The sequence below is a fragment of the Moschus berezovskii genome, chromosome 24 (genome assembly GCF_049115385.1).
Source record: "Moschus berezovskii isolate FMDL1 chromosome 24, NW_MosBer_1.0, whole genome shotgun sequence".
Lineage (NCBI taxonomy): Eukaryota > Metazoa > Chordata > Mammalia > Artiodactyla > Moschidae > Moschus > Moschus berezovskii.
In genome coordinates this window covers 32,564,750-32,580,119 of record NC_142483.1, presented here as the reverse complement: position 1 = coordinate 32,580,119, position 15,370 = coordinate 32,564,750, and the positions used below count along the sequence as shown (strand labels likewise).

Below are 15,370 nucleotides of genomic sequence, written 5' to 3'. Positions count from 1 at the left end.
AAATTCTTGAAAGGGGCTGAAAAATTTGGTTAGCTGTCGATTGGGTGCTATTTTTGCATGAGCCAGCAGAGGGCGCTTAACATTAAATATACAGCAAGATTTGTGAGTTGGCTGCCTCTATGGACAAAAATGTAATGATAGAGTAACTCTGAGCGAATGAAAGAGGGCTGTGTGTGTGTGTGTGTGTGTGTGTGTGTTTCTGCACTGAGACATAGAGAGGGTCAAAACAAATCTTTTGGGGCTTAGGCACCCAGGCTACTCTCCTCTGTGGAGGGTACATACCTTTCAAAAAACAAGCATCTTAAATACATTTTGGAAATAATACTTCTGACGAATGACCTCTTGCTAAGGGCTGTGCTGGATTCTCCTCCTTCCAGAGCAGTCCAGGGGCACTTTGGAGGTCTTGGCGGAAGTGCTGTTGCCCCTGGAGATCTGGCTCTCGTGTTACCATACGTTGATGTTGTAATCCTAAATTTGCCAAGTTATCGTGTGCAGTGAGCCACGGTTCTCAGTGAGTGAGGCATTTAGAAGTGGAACAAGTTGAACAACAGAACCATCACCAAGGTGATTATATCCAGATGCTCACTGGTGCAGATAAGATAGAAACTCCGCATAAAAGTGTAGTATTAATAGCTTGCTTTTTTTGTTTGTTTTAACCACCAATGCATGAAAATAACTATTTCACATACATTGCTGTAGATGTAATAGTTAAACTGACACCCTCCAAAAGGTAACCCTACCACATTTTCTGCAAATCTGCATTAACCTGGGCTTTATTCATCTTTGTTATTTGGGCTCTTCCCCCTCGGTCCCCAAAAAGAGAAAGCCTGGGTGTTGTGTGTTTGTTTGTTACTAGGTGAATTTATGTGGAAATATTTCTGGCCAAAGCATCATGCAGTAAATTGCTGATAAATGACTTTCATCCGGAATCCACTTTGTCAGCAATTTAGGAAGCCATGCAGATTTATTTTCAGGAAACTCACACTACTTTTCAGACCCATTACCCTTGTGCCAACTAAGTAAACTCCCCCCCCCCCCCCCCCCCACCGCTTTCTCCTATTCTTTGGGAGTCCTGAACCGTAGCATAAAGGAATTCAGAAAACACTTGCAGGAATTAGTAATTGCATTCCCGCTCTTATTATGCAAAGCCTTATTAGCGCAGAGAAATTAAGGTTTCCATAAATTACAGTTGCAGAAGGTCCAGTGTGTCTGGCTTCAGTAAGCCCTTGTAACGGCAGCACAAAGAGGATCAAATATTCTGGGGCTCAGACTTGATCCTTTCCTCATCCAGAGATAATTCAAAGAGATGCTCTTCATTAGGGCCTTTGGCAAGCTGCCCACAGTTTCTTTTTGGGACTGCTGTGAGCTTAATGATGCAGAACAATGGCCGTGCCTCTTGTTGCAAACATACCTTATTGTACCTTTAATCACAATAGGAAAACACCAAAAACACACAAAGTTGCCCGGTCATTAAAGGACATTGCAGAAGCGCACACATCCCAGTGATCTAGGCTGTGTGTTAAGAAATGCCCTGAGATATTTGGAAGTGTTTGGGTTACTTCAATGGAGAGTACAAGATGCACCTCCTGCCCACCCTGGGATTGTCAGATCGACTGAGTTACAGCAGTGCTTTGTGCTTTAATGGTGACTGTGGCATCCTGCAGAGCATTGCGACAGGGCCCACGCCTATGAGAGATTTAAAATTTAACTGAGCAACTGCTTCGTGCTTTGGAAAGCCTTTGCTTGCCTTGAGTGACTTAGAATACTCAGAAGCACTGTTGAAGTGGAAGGACAGGGAAAATTCTTTCAGGTTATCAAGGGCTGTAATCTTCCGTTTGGATAAATTAACCGGCCTGGGAGATCTCATGCTCATAGGATAGCATGACAGGGAGCGTCACAGCTCTGGGGCTGCGGTCAGAATCGAGCCGAAGCTGATGACCTGTTGTCAGGTAGGGGATGTGTGAGCAGAGATGGGGAAGTCTGCCACTCGGTTGGCTTCATGCCCGTGACTCCATCATAAGCCAGGCACCAGCCCTCCACCCAGCGGTGCTCCTTCAGGACCAGGGGGAAGCCAGCTTGTGGATGCTTTGACGGGGCTCTTCTCACGAATGGAGACCTGGAGCCGGGGGCGGGGTGGGGGGGAAGCAGTGATCCACTAGGCTGTAGCATTCATTCCTTCTACCTCTTCTGAGGTCAGCCAGAGACTCTTGGTAGAATAGTGACCTTTGCAGCTTGATGACCCGACAGAGAAGTCATTCTTGTGGAGACTTGGGCTTCAAATGGAAAATTACAACAACTAACACATTCACTAAAACCTGCATGCAAATTTTCAAGATGGCAATTGAAACATATTGATAAATGACAGTGATGTTCCTTTCAGCAACTACAGTATTATTTTTAATTTTTATTCTTTTATTGAAGTATATTTGATTTACAGTGTTTCAAGTATACAACAGAGTGATTCAGCTATATATGTATCCTTTTTCAGATTCTTTTCTATTATAGGTTATTACAAGACATTGAATTTCATTCCATGTGCTAGACAGCAGATTCTTGTTTGTCTCTTTTATATATAGTAGTGTGTATATGCCGACCCCAAACCCTATAGTATTATTTATTGAGTGCTTACTGTGTGCCGGTGCTGTGCTAAGTGGCGACCATGCATTTCTGCCGCAGCAGCACCAGGAGATAGGTGATGTTTCTATCCCCGTTTCAAAGATGAAGAAAGTGAAGCACAAAGGGCCTGGGAATGGGGCTGGGAGCCACATCTGAGTCCAGGGTTTGTGCCGTCAGTCTTCGCTTGTATAAACCGTTTTCATCAAGGTCCATGAGTTGATCGCCAGTGTTACGTGGAACACTTGGGTTCATTTTGAGGTTGCCCTTGCCTTTGTAGGGCTCTCATGCAGACACCACACAGGGATGGACCTGTGCTGCTTGGCAGCTGTCAGCCTGCTCTCCTTTGGATGTGTTCTCTCACAAATGAGAGGGGTTTCTGTAGAGCCTCTGGTCCCTCACATCGAGGCAGGGTGGGGAGGGGAGTAGTGAGCAAAGAGAAATGAGCTTGAGAGGCACTGAGAGTTCTCATTGACCAACCCCACAAGCAACTTTTAGAACAGATGATTAGAGAAAGCCCCTGTTGTTTTACCTCTTAGTAACAAAGAATACCATAGAAGAGGAATTTGTGCCTTTTTAAGCCACTAAATGTTGTTGGTTTTGAACAGCAAAAATCCCACCCAGTAACTATAACTTGCCAGAAAACTAGAGCTGTCTTTGTGACCCTTTCTCTGTCAACCTATTAATAAGTCAGTTGGTTAAAAAAAAAAAAAAAGACAGATTTCTATACTAAATGCTAGTGAAGATCTTCATTGGAGAAGGAAATGGCAACCCACTCCAGTGTTCCTGCCTGGAGCATCCCAGGGACGGGGGAGCCTGGTGGGCTTCCATCTATGGGGTCGCACAGAGTCGGACACGACTGAAGCGACTTAGCAGCAGTAGCAGCAGCTACATTCAGTACTCAGTTAGGTGAGTTTACTGCTCTAAAGCAAAAGCAACTGTGAGTCCACTGAGACCCATGGATACCAGGCTCCTCTGTCCATGGGATTCTCCAAGCAGGAATACTGGAGTGGGTTGCCATTCCCTTCTCTAGGGAATCTTCCCGACCCAGGGAGTGAACTCAGCTCTCCTGCACTGCAGGCAGATTCCTTACCACCTGAACCAGGGAAGCTCTAGTACAGAGTTAATGGTGGTTAATTAGATGGATATAAACTTGACCTCTACAGAGCAGCGCCAAACCTGGCATTCTTTTCCTGCAAGTAGAAGCATGTTTGCTTAAACAGCCTATCAACAGATTCTGAAAACTTTGTTTTAGCAGTGGCTTTACTAAATTAAATTACTGAACTAATTTACTAAACTAAATTACTGAACTAATTTCCGAGTTAGTTTAAGCAAAGCAGGTATGGAAAAAGAAAGCCCACCTGCTCCAGCTTTGACAAACTGGGGGCCCTTTATTAATGAGTACGGCGCCTGTCTGTCTATGGTTGAGAAAGTCACTGCTTTCAGCATGGACATTTACTGTCACTAGCTGTTGTTTTCCCTTCAGTTAACAATGGATCATAAGCCACTTTTATGTTAAGAAATGAAAAGGCATAGAATAGGGCTTACTTCTCTCTTTCTTCCTGTCTCTTTTTTAGGTGGAAAGATGTGGGGGAACTAAAAAGGAGTTGTCCTGCTTTCTCCATAGAACTAAGCCCAGTTAACCAACACCCAGCTTAGATATTCTTCTGAGTGTTCCCATGAATCCATGCGCACCCTTGTATTCCTCTACTGAGCTTCCCATGCTGCCCTGTGCACCCCTGGATCCCTGCACTGAGCCTTCCCATGCTGCCCTGTGCACCCCTGGATCCCTGCACTGAGCCTTCCCATGATGCCCTGTGCACCCCTGGATCCCTGCACTGAGCCTTCCCATGATGCCCTGTGCACCCCTGGATCCCTGCACTGAGCCTTCCCATGATGCCCTGTGCACCCGTGAATCCCTCCACTGAGCCATCCCACAAGGCCCTGCGCATCACTCTATCCCTGCACCTCCTTCCACTTAGTCTCCGTGGTTCTTTGCTCATTGAACCACCTCTGTTACACTGTGACTCCCTGGGGGGTTTCATCACATTTACCTCAGCACATGACTGGTTGAACATGTCGGGTTTTGTATGTGTTGGTGAGAGCTGAAGAGCAAGAAAAGAAACAAGGGAACTAGTTAGGAACCCTGAAAGACAGCTAGCTGCTAGATGAGATGACCCTGATTGGGACCCAGGAGGGTGAGGAGGGAGAGCAGAGGGATACAGCCAGGTATTTTTCATTCATTCAGGTAGCATGTTCATCCAGCCAGCCACTGAGCCCTGAGCATCTCCGTGCCTGGCTCCCTGGCTCCCCAGTGCCCTTGGTGTAAGAGGAACCATTTACCTGAGGCTGATGGCCCTGCGTGCGCTGGCCTCCTCTGTGGCTCCGAAGCCTCACGCCTCACGCCTTCCCCCTCCTCACCTGCCCTGGCCCCAAAAGGCTGCTTTCAGGACCCAGAACCCTCCTTCCCTCCCAAGACTTTCAGGCCTGTTCCCTTCCTCTGCCACATAATTCACTAACACATCCTTGGGGCTGCAGCTTAAATGTCCCCCTCCCTTGAGAGCTCCCCTGATCTGAGGGTCCCCCCACCCCTGCCAGCTTTGACCCCTCTGTGCGGAGTTTATTTCCTTTCTGGCATTGTCACAGCTCACACACTTATTAACTTGCTTATCATTTGTCTCCAGAGCCCAGGAAAACATGAAGGAGGGGACACTGCCTGTTCTCTGTGACACCCCTGGTCCTGACACATAACCAATAACTAATCAGGACGTGCTTACCAAATTAGCTTCTGAATGAGGAATGGCTCAACTGGGTCCCGCCTTGGTCTGGAAAGGTTTGCGCAGTGACAAATGAGCCCAGGTCCCCAGCCTCTAATGGCTCCCACAGATACAGCTGCACAAGGCCCTGAGGCAGGCAGCCCGGGGTCACAGGGGAGGGCTCTGCCCCACTCACTGCATTCCTGTCACCCACCTGCAGGGGCAGGCAGAAACAGACATACAGAGCAGTGAAAAAAAGTGCAGTTTTTATAAATGATTTTTCTTACCCGCATGAATAATACAGGGAGAGGCCGTGCCTAAGTTGAGGAGGAAGAGGTACAAAAGAATACTGTCAGCAGCTCTGAGCAGAGGCCCACCAGAGCCAGAACAATCCTCATGCATTCTCTGCCTGTGTGGGATTCAGCAGGGGACGTAGCATCCTCTCTGAAGCGTGCAGAGCCGTGTTCCTGGCAGCATCACCTTCAGTGGTATGGCAGGTGTCATAATATTAGTGAGATGCTGGCGTGCCATGCGGTGGAGAGGCAAGCATGAAACCATCAAGAGTGAATTCATCGACTTCGAATGGCCCGTTTTCCCATTTCTCCACCAAGGGAATATTGCATTGCATGTGTCTCTTGGGGAACTTTGGGAAGGGGTCCTTTCCCAGTCTTACATCATCAAGCAGGATGTTTTTCTTAAGTCTTCTTTTGGATAAAGTGAAAGTCAAAGTCGTTCAGTTGTGTCCAACTCTTTACTGGAGTGGGTAGCCTTTCCCTTCTCTAGGGGATCTTCCCAATCCAGGAATCAAACTGGGGTCTCCTGCATTGCAGGCAGATTCTTTACAAACTGAGCCCTTTGGATAAGTAGGCAGCAAGACAAGCTCTTCATCTCAGACATTCAAATGCAGATCAAAAATTTAACCATCTGTGGGTCCATACCAAAAAGGTTAATATTTTGCTTAAGCAGAGTTTTCGAGTAGATTTTTATGTACTCTGTAGTTGACAAGTGAAAAATTGTAGGTAAGTGAAGTTCTATCTGTAAAAGATACGTACATACACACATACCCAGTCCTGACACATAACCAGTAACTAATCAGGACACGTTTACGTATTTACTAATCAGGAAGTTTTACAGATAGAACTTCACGAACCTTCAGGGTTGTTTTTTTTTTAAAACCATTGGCCTTGTCAGAATCACCCTAGGCTCCAAAGGTATCCTGTGTTGCCCTAACCACAGACTGTCCTACTCCAAACATCCCTTTCCCAGTAGTCCACGGGAAGGTAATCTAATGGAAGTAATTCTGAATAGTGTGAACGAAGGTGGGCAGAATCCTTCTTCCAGAAGAGCATGTGTTTTTATCAAGGACCTTGTTACCCAAATGAATCCTGATTTTCTGAAATTGGGGGGAAGTAAGTGGAGAAGACTCTTGAGAGTCCCTTGGACTGCAAGGAGATCCAACCAGTCCATTCTAAAGGAGATCAATCCTGGGTGTTCATTGGAAGGACTGATGCTAAAGCTGAAACTCCAATACTTTGGCCACCTCATGCGACGGGTTGACTCACTGGAAAAGACTCTGATGCTGGGAAAGGTTGGGGGCGGGAGGAGAAGGGGACGACAGAGAATGAGATGGCTGGATGGCATCACCGACTCGATGGACATGAGTTTGAGTGAACTCCGGGAGTTGGTGATGGACAGGGAGGCCTGGCGTGCTGTGTTTCATGGGGTCGCAAAGAGTCGGACATGACTGAGCGACTGAACTGAACTGAGCTGAAAGTTTGATAAGGGACTTCTTTGTGATGATGAGTCAGTTAGCTGTCACCCTAATGACAGTTCATGGTGTACAGACTCCACTGCTGGGGACGTTCAGGCTGCAGGACTTGATCTCACTGTATATAAGTCAATTAAACAACATCATTGCCAATCTTAGTTCTCTTAGGCACACCTCTAGTTCTTTTGTCAGAGGATCAGTGTTTTTAGAGGTTCTTTATAAGTATTGCCAAATCACCTCCCCCCAGATAAGCCTGTCTGTATAATACCCCTGAGTCTGTGAATGTCTCCCTCTCCTCACCCCCTCTCCTATACTCCCTGGGTATTAAGGATAGTCTCCCTTTTTTGCCTTTTGGATAGCAAAGACCAGTGGGAGAAGAGAATGGACTCTCATTTTGTAATTTTTCATTCTGACACCCATTTCAAGGCATAAAAAACCCTCTAGGACAATGGTTCTCAAACTGAACAGGCATCATAAATCACATAGGAGATCTGTCAGAACACTGGGTCCTGTGCATCACCATGAGGTTTCAGTTGCTACTAGTCTGGGTACCCAGAGAAGGCAATGGCAAGCCACTCCAGTACTCTTGCCTAGAAAATCCCATGGATGGAGGAGCCTGGTAGGCTGCAGTCCGTGGGGTCGCTAAGGGTCAGACACGACTGAGCGACTTCACTTTCACGTTTCACTTTCACACATTGGAGAAGGAAATGGCAACCCACTCCAGTGTTCTTGCCTGGAAGATCCCAGGGACGGGGGAGCCTGGTGGGCTTCCATCTATGGGGTCACACACAGTCGGAGACAACTGAAGTGACTTAGCAGCAGCAGCATCAGTCTGGGTACCACCCTTAGAGAAGCACTGCTCTAGGAGACACATAGGTAATTACATGTAGGTGGGTGAGTGGTAGTCTGGGTGGAAGGAAGGAAAGAGGGAGAAAGGCAGTCATGGAGGATGAAAGGTCAGGACATGGAGGAAAGGAGGGCATTTGGGGATGTACCTTTTCAGTTTCACTAATGCCAAATTATTTTTCATCATCTTGGTAGAGATTCTTACTGCCACCCATTCCTGTCAACACTTGGTAGTGTCTGACTTCTTAACTTTCCCACATAGCGAACATGGAGCGGTAGCTCACTCTGGTTTGAACCTGCTTTATTCACACTGTTAATGACGCTGAGCACATTCATCCTCAGCATCCTCAGGGAATCGTTCCAAGAGCCCCTGCAGACACCCAAATCCATAGACGCACAAGTCCCTTATGTAAAACAGTGTGGTACGGTGAATGCAGTCAGCTCTGCATATCCCCAGATGTGAAACCTGCAATTACAGGTGGTTGACTATATTCTTTTTCAAATATATCTTCATCTTCTTTGAATTCATTTTTCTTTGTGTGAAGTGTCAGTTCAGGGTTTGCCCAGCTCTCTATTGGATTTTGCATCTTCTTCTCTTGGCCTCTGGGAATTTTTTTTTTTTTTTAATTTTTATTTTTATTGGAGGCTAATTATTTTACAATACTGGTTGGTTTTGTCATACATTGACATGAATCCACACCGGGTGTACATGAGTTCCCCCTCCCGAACCCCCCTCCCACCTCCCTCCTTCCCTTATCCTCCCTCTGGATCATCCCCGCATACTAGCCCCGAGCATCCTGTAACATGCATCGTCGCTGAACTGGCGATTCATTTCACATATGATAATATACATGTTTCAATGCCATTCTCCCAAGCCATCCCACCCTCACCCTCTCCCACAGAGTCCCAAAGACTGTTCTATACATCTGTGTCTCTTTTGCTGTCTCATATACAGGGCTATCATTTCCATCTTTCTAAATTCCATATATATGCGTTAGTATACTGTATTGGTGTTTTTCTTTCTGGCTTACTTCACTCTGTATAATAGGCTCTAGTTTCATCCACCTCATTAGAACTGGTTCAAATGCATTCTTTTTAATGGCTGAGTAATACTCCATTGTGTATATGTACCAAAGCTTTCTTATCCATTCGTCTGCTGATGGACATCTAGGTTGCTTCCATGTCCTGGCTATTATAACCAGTGCTGCAATGAACATTGGAGTACATATGTCTCTTTCAATTCTGGTTTCCTTGGTGTGTATGCCCAGGAGTGCAATTGCTGGATCATATGGCAGTTCTATTCCCAGTTTTTTGAGGAATCTCCACACTGTTCTCCATAGTGGCTGTACTAGTTTGCATTCCCACCAACAGTGTAAGAGGGTTCCCTTCTCTCCACACCCTCTCCAGCATTTATTGCATGTAGACTTTTGGATAGCAGCCATTTTGACTGGTGTGAAATGGTATCTCATTTTAAAAATAGTCCAGGTACGATTCCCTTGTCTGTTATGAGTTTTAAACATTTTCTCTGTGTTTGTCACATATCTTCCCCTTATCTTTATGATGTCTTCGAATGAACCAAATTCCTTAATTGAATGTCATCAAATAGATCAGTCTTTTCTTACAGTTTGTGCTTTGAGTCTCTGTTGGCAAACATGATCTCTACCTTGAAGTCATAGAGCTACTGGCCTTTGTTTTCTTCTAAAAGTTTAATATAAATTTGGCCTTTTCAAGTTACTTTCTTAAATATGGTGTAAGGTTGGAGTCCAGCTTCATTTTTTCATATGGGTTTTCCAGTACCACTTGGAGAAAGGCCTGTCTCTTCCTAGTCAAGGGGTCATGCCAGCTTCCCTGTATGGTTGGGGCTGGTTCTGGTTCCTTTCCTGTCCCTGCACCAGTGTTGCACTTAGGGCATCTGTTGTTTCCTTCTACAGTTTTGCAGTAATTTTTGATCCCTGACAGAGCAGGTCCCTTCCCAGAGTCACCTTGGTACATTCTTCTTGGCTATTCATGGCACTCGGATCATTCATGGACATGAGATGTTCAGGTTGTCAAGGTGACATGTGGGTAGTGTTCTTTTTCTCTAAATGGGTGGGAGGTTTATAAGTCTTTATTGTAACATTGTTTACAGTTACTTATATATTTGATATTTTTAAATTTAGTCAATATTTAATAAAAGACAAATATTAATAAAAGACTCAAGAAGAAATACCTTATTTTAAAGCCTTCCCCTTCCCCCAGTTCTGAAGGAAAGTAAATCACAAATAGTAATGGTGGAAGGGGTTGATAAGCTATAAAGATCTTGAAAAAACATAGAACACTGCTTTATTTTCTTCTTAGCATAAAGCATTCTTCACTCACAAAAGAATTCTCCCAAACCATAACATTTGTTGTAACAGAAGAGAAGACATCTGTAAGACTAGAGTCAGAGCCAGAGTCTTTATAAACACATTTCTTAAGACTTTGCATGTCTGCCTGTTTCTATATAAAGAAGTCTTCAGCAAAATGTTGTCTCTTTTGTGAACAAACAACACATAAACCAAATAATGCAGACACTTACCATTCAGAGCATTAAACCAATGAAAACAGAGTTAATTTGTCAGACATCTGGGAAGATAACAGTCTCCTCCCTGCGTTGCAGTTTACCATAGAATTATCAGACTCATTCCTGTTCTGCACACGGGACAATCAATTGCTTCCCTCCCCTGCCCAAATGTCAGTGGATGTGGCACACAACGTTCAAAGTGATGTGTGCTTTAATAAAAGAAAATTCCAAAGGACAGGAACCAGTTTCCCTTCATCAGGCAGCTGCTCACTATTTGGAGAGTTGGAAAATCCGAGGGAGAAATTACTGTCCCTCATAATGGTATTTCACGTGGTGTCAGGAGGTGGAAGCAGTGGATGCCTCCCTCCCCAGAATCTCAATGGTCTTTTACATCCGGGATTTCATTCCTTTTTATCTAGCTTGTGAAACACTCGATGTGAGTAACGTATTCCACATCCTGTGCGTATTAGATACGCACTTACATTGATGTGTTCCCTTTTGGAGTGATTCCTTAACAAGGGGTGCCTCTCTTGCCCCGGGACTGGCGTTTTCTCTTTTTTAATTCATGCTGTGGCAACTTTCTAAACTGAAGCTTTGTTGGATAGGGCTCAGTATCTGGAAAACTTTGCAGGTTTTGAAGTTTAAGTTGTTTGGCGTGTCTGTCTTGCCTCTCCCACCCTGATGAAGTTTCTGTTCACGGTTGTCCACAGAGTGGAATCCGGGAGCCAGAGGCTATTCCCCTAAGAATGAAGGGAGGAGGTCGACCACCATGGTGAAGTCAACCTGGTGTTAGGGCATCTCTCTTTTCTCAGTTGGCCCTGAGGTTTCAGAACCAATTCTATTCCATATGCAGACACAGTCAAGAAATGTCCAGACAAAGGAGGAAGCAATTCCATGATTGCATTATTTATCTTTGAATGAATAGTGAAGGCCCAGGGTGAATGTATTCTCATGATGTGGAGAATACATTTATTTTATCAGCATAAAATAAACAGCAATAACAGCAACAATAAATAACTTACTGAATGCTATTTGCAGTGCACATGGTTTATATACACGTGTTGTCGTTGTTTAGTCAATGTCGTGTCCGATTCTTTGCAACCTGACAGACTGTAGCTCGCCAGGCTCCTCTGTCCATGGGATTCCCCAGGCAGGAGTACTGGAATGGGTTGCCATTTCCTTTTCCAGGGGATCTTCCCAACCCAGGGATCGAACTCGCATGTCCTGCATGGCAAGCAGATTCTTTACCACTGAGCCACCTGAATAGCCCTATATACATGTGCTGTTGCTGTCCAGTCATTCAGTCGTGTCCAACTCTTTGCTACCCCATGGACCACAGCACACCAGACTTCCCTGTCCATCATCAACTCCTAGAGCTTGTTCAAACTCATGTCCATCGAGTCGGTGATGCCATCTAACCATCACATCCTCTGTCGTCCCGTTCTCCTGCCTTGAATCTTTCCCAGCATCAGGGTCTTTTCTAATGAGTCTGCTCTTCGCATCAGATGGCCAGAGTATTGGAGTTTTACCATCAGTCCTTCCAATGAATATTCAGGGTTGATTTCCTTTGATTGACTGGTTTGATCTCCTTGCAGTCCAAGGGACTCTCAAGAGTCTTCTCCAACACCATAGTTCAAAAGCATCAATTCTTCGGCATTCAACCTTCTTTATGGTCCAACTCTCACATCCATACATGACTCCCGGAAAAACCATCGCTTTGACTATTCGGACCTTTGTCCACAAAGTAATGTCTCTGCTCTTTAATATGCTGGCTAGGTTTGTCATAGCTTTTCTTCCAAGGAGCAAGCGTGTTTTAATTTCATGGCTGCAGTCACCATCTGCAGTGATTTTGGAGCCCAAGAAAATATACATGTGTTCAGTTCAGTCGCTCAGTCGTGTCTGACTCTCCGCGACCCCATGAATCACAGCACACCATGCCTCCCTGTCCATCACCAACTCCCGGAGTTCACTCAAACTCATGACTGTGTTAAATGCATGTAATTTTCACATAGCCCCTTAAAGTTCAGGTTCTATTATCAGTTCCATTGACAGACAAGACAAGTGAGAGAAGCTGAGTGACTTGCCTGCAGTCATGAGGGAGAGCAGCTATCCTGATTCAGAACTAATTCACGCGCAGACCTGACCCTGGGCCGGTCCCCTCACTCCTTCCTTCCACAGACCCTCAGAGGTCCCTCTCTGGTCCTGGTATCATGCCAAGTATCAGGCACTGCCATGGAGAGCAGAGCCCCTGCCCTGTGGGGCTGACCCTCAGGAGGAGAAGGGGGAGGGAGCCCGAAAATAGATCTTACACCAGTGAGCTTATAATTACAGTGTAAGGTCAACTGCAAGGGAACGTGGGTCAGCTGCAGAAGCACTGACCAAGAAAGTGTGCTTGGTTTCGTCCTCTGTCACATGGAAGCGGGTCTGCAGCTTCTAGGAGCATTATGAATATCAGTCTGAGACCGCCTCCAAGTGCAGGTTCCCCTTACTGTTTGATTAAAGCAGGAGAGGGATTCCACCCGCATGGTATCCCAGTTGAGAATCACCCTCTAGTTGTCCTAAGGCCAGCATGTATTGAGTGCCTACTGTGTTCCATGGGCCATACGCGCTCACAGCATCCATGGCCTAGGTGGGAAGACAAAGCAGAGAGCTCGTTTACTCAACATTGATGTATGAAAGGGAAAGATTCAGGATCGTGCCATGGAGTCGCTTGCTGCTGTGGAAAGTTCTCTGAGCCTCTCTGAACAGCAAACTCTTCCTCTGAAGCACAGGAGTCCACACTCCTCCTCCTGCTAGGGTGTTGGGAGTGTGCACGCGCACTCTGAGATGTGTGAGCATGCAGACCTGGGCCACGTGTGGCGTGATGCCACACCAACCCCTGTTACATATTGTCAAGCAAGCTGATCTTTGGGGACCAAGAGGGAAAGCCGGCGTCTCTAGAGGTGGGGACAGCCAGGTCTCCAAAATCGGGTCAGAGAGGATCATCATGTTGGATTGTCATCTCCAGAGGAATGCATGAAGTTCTGGGAGTGGATGCAGAAGGAGCAACTTCTGTGGACATCCTTGGTACCCCTGTTGCTGAGTCATTTCTGTTAAAGTAACGATGGAGAACAGGGCTTTCAAGAGGTGTAGGTAAGGCCAATACTCCCCCCAGAAATACTCTGCAGAGGTGGACCGTATGTTTGGAGGAGATGCTCAGATTCAGTTATTTTTTTCAACAGGTAATTGTTTGAACACCTGCAGTATGCAAGTAGGGATGGTCACTGGCGGTGCTGCAGTGGCCGCAAAACAAACTAAAAACTCACAGTCCTCACAACTCTCACCACTCAGAGATGGAGGAGATGTCGCCAAGTTACTCAGCTGAAATCACACCTGTGACCAGCACTAGGGGGGCTGTAATGGGGTGGGGTGGGGAAAGCCAGTTGTGGTGGCTGGGCTGGCTTTCTTAGCTGGGACCATGGAGTGGTCAGGGGTCCTCAGGCAGAGGCTCTGGGGCAGAAGGAGTTCTGGATTCTAGAACAGTCATTCCTTTCATGCGCACACGTCCTGCATCTGCTCCTGTATCCAGAGAGCTTTGTTTCCAGGGTGCTATACAAGCTTTGACACTTACTCCTTGAGCAAAGCCGAAGAAAACACTTTGCATAGTATGAAAGTGCCATGTAGGTAGTGGGTGTGACTGTGACGTATAAAGATTATTTTTCTGATATGGACCATTTTTAAAGTCTTTATTGAATTTGTTATAGTATTGCTTCTCTTTTATGTTTTGGTATTTTGGCCTTGAAGCATCTGGGGTCTTAGCTGCCCACCCAGGGATTGACCTTGCATCCTCTGCACTGGGAGGCAAAGTCTTAACCATTGGACCACCAGCAAAGTCTCTATGACCTATATTTAAAAGAAGAAATGTTTCTGGTATTAACCATATTCCTGCCAAACTAAAAAGCTAGTGAGGGGGATGAGGGAACATACGAGCTCCAGCTGTAGGTTTGGAAAACAGGGAGCTATATTCAATATCCTGTAATAAATCATAATGGAAAAGAATATGAAAAGTAAATTACTTTAGTAAAAACTATTCACAAATTTTTTAAAGAATATGAAAAGTAATATATATATATATGTAACTGAATCACTTTGCTGTACACTTGAAAGACACACACTGTAAATTAACTACTTCCATAAAGAATATTAAAAGTGTGTATTTAGGCCAATACATTCATATCAATAAAAAGGAGCCTATATTATTTCCAGCTAGAGTTCATATGCAAAGCCTGGGATAGCAGTTAGGGCAGGTATTCGGCCTGAAGTTTCCTCGGACACACACAGCAAATGTTACCACAGCCAAACTTGTCTTTCAATGAGTTCATCCAAGACCATAGTGAAATGAGATCAGAAGTTTCCAGAGCTTCAGACTCTTGGTTTCTAACTCAACTATGGAAGGGTTTAAAGGAAAAGTCCCTGAACCAAACCAAAGCAGAGGAGGGGGAAAAAAATTACCATTGCCTGAAGCAACTAAAGAGAAACATGGTGTTCCCACGGCTGCCCTCTGCCACGGCCTGTGATGGGGAATCGTATTTTTGCTGCCAGCGGTCTCATTTCTTTTTTCTCAGACCCATACACCATTTTGCTGAAAGTGAATTTCCACCCATCTTGGGGTACTTGCTAACTGTACTGAGCATCCAAAAGATAAATATCAACCCCAGCCATCTCCCTCTCCCCTCTGATAACTCTACTCTTTTTTTTTTTTAAGTATATTCTCTTTCTTTTTTCTTCCAGAAACATTTTGTACTAGGGTGTTGCCGATCAACAGTGTTGTGATGGTTTTGGGTGAACAGGGAGGGGACTCAGCCA

General features: G+C 45.4%; 1 protein-coding gene across 2 annotated transcripts in view; it reads left to right on the top strand.

Moving 5' to 3' along the window:
- Positions 1 to 15,370, top strand: part of PDZRN3 (PDZ domain containing ring finger 3) — a 271,755-nt gene that overhangs the window by 217,339 nt on the left and 39,046 nt on the right. The window lies entirely within an intron of this gene.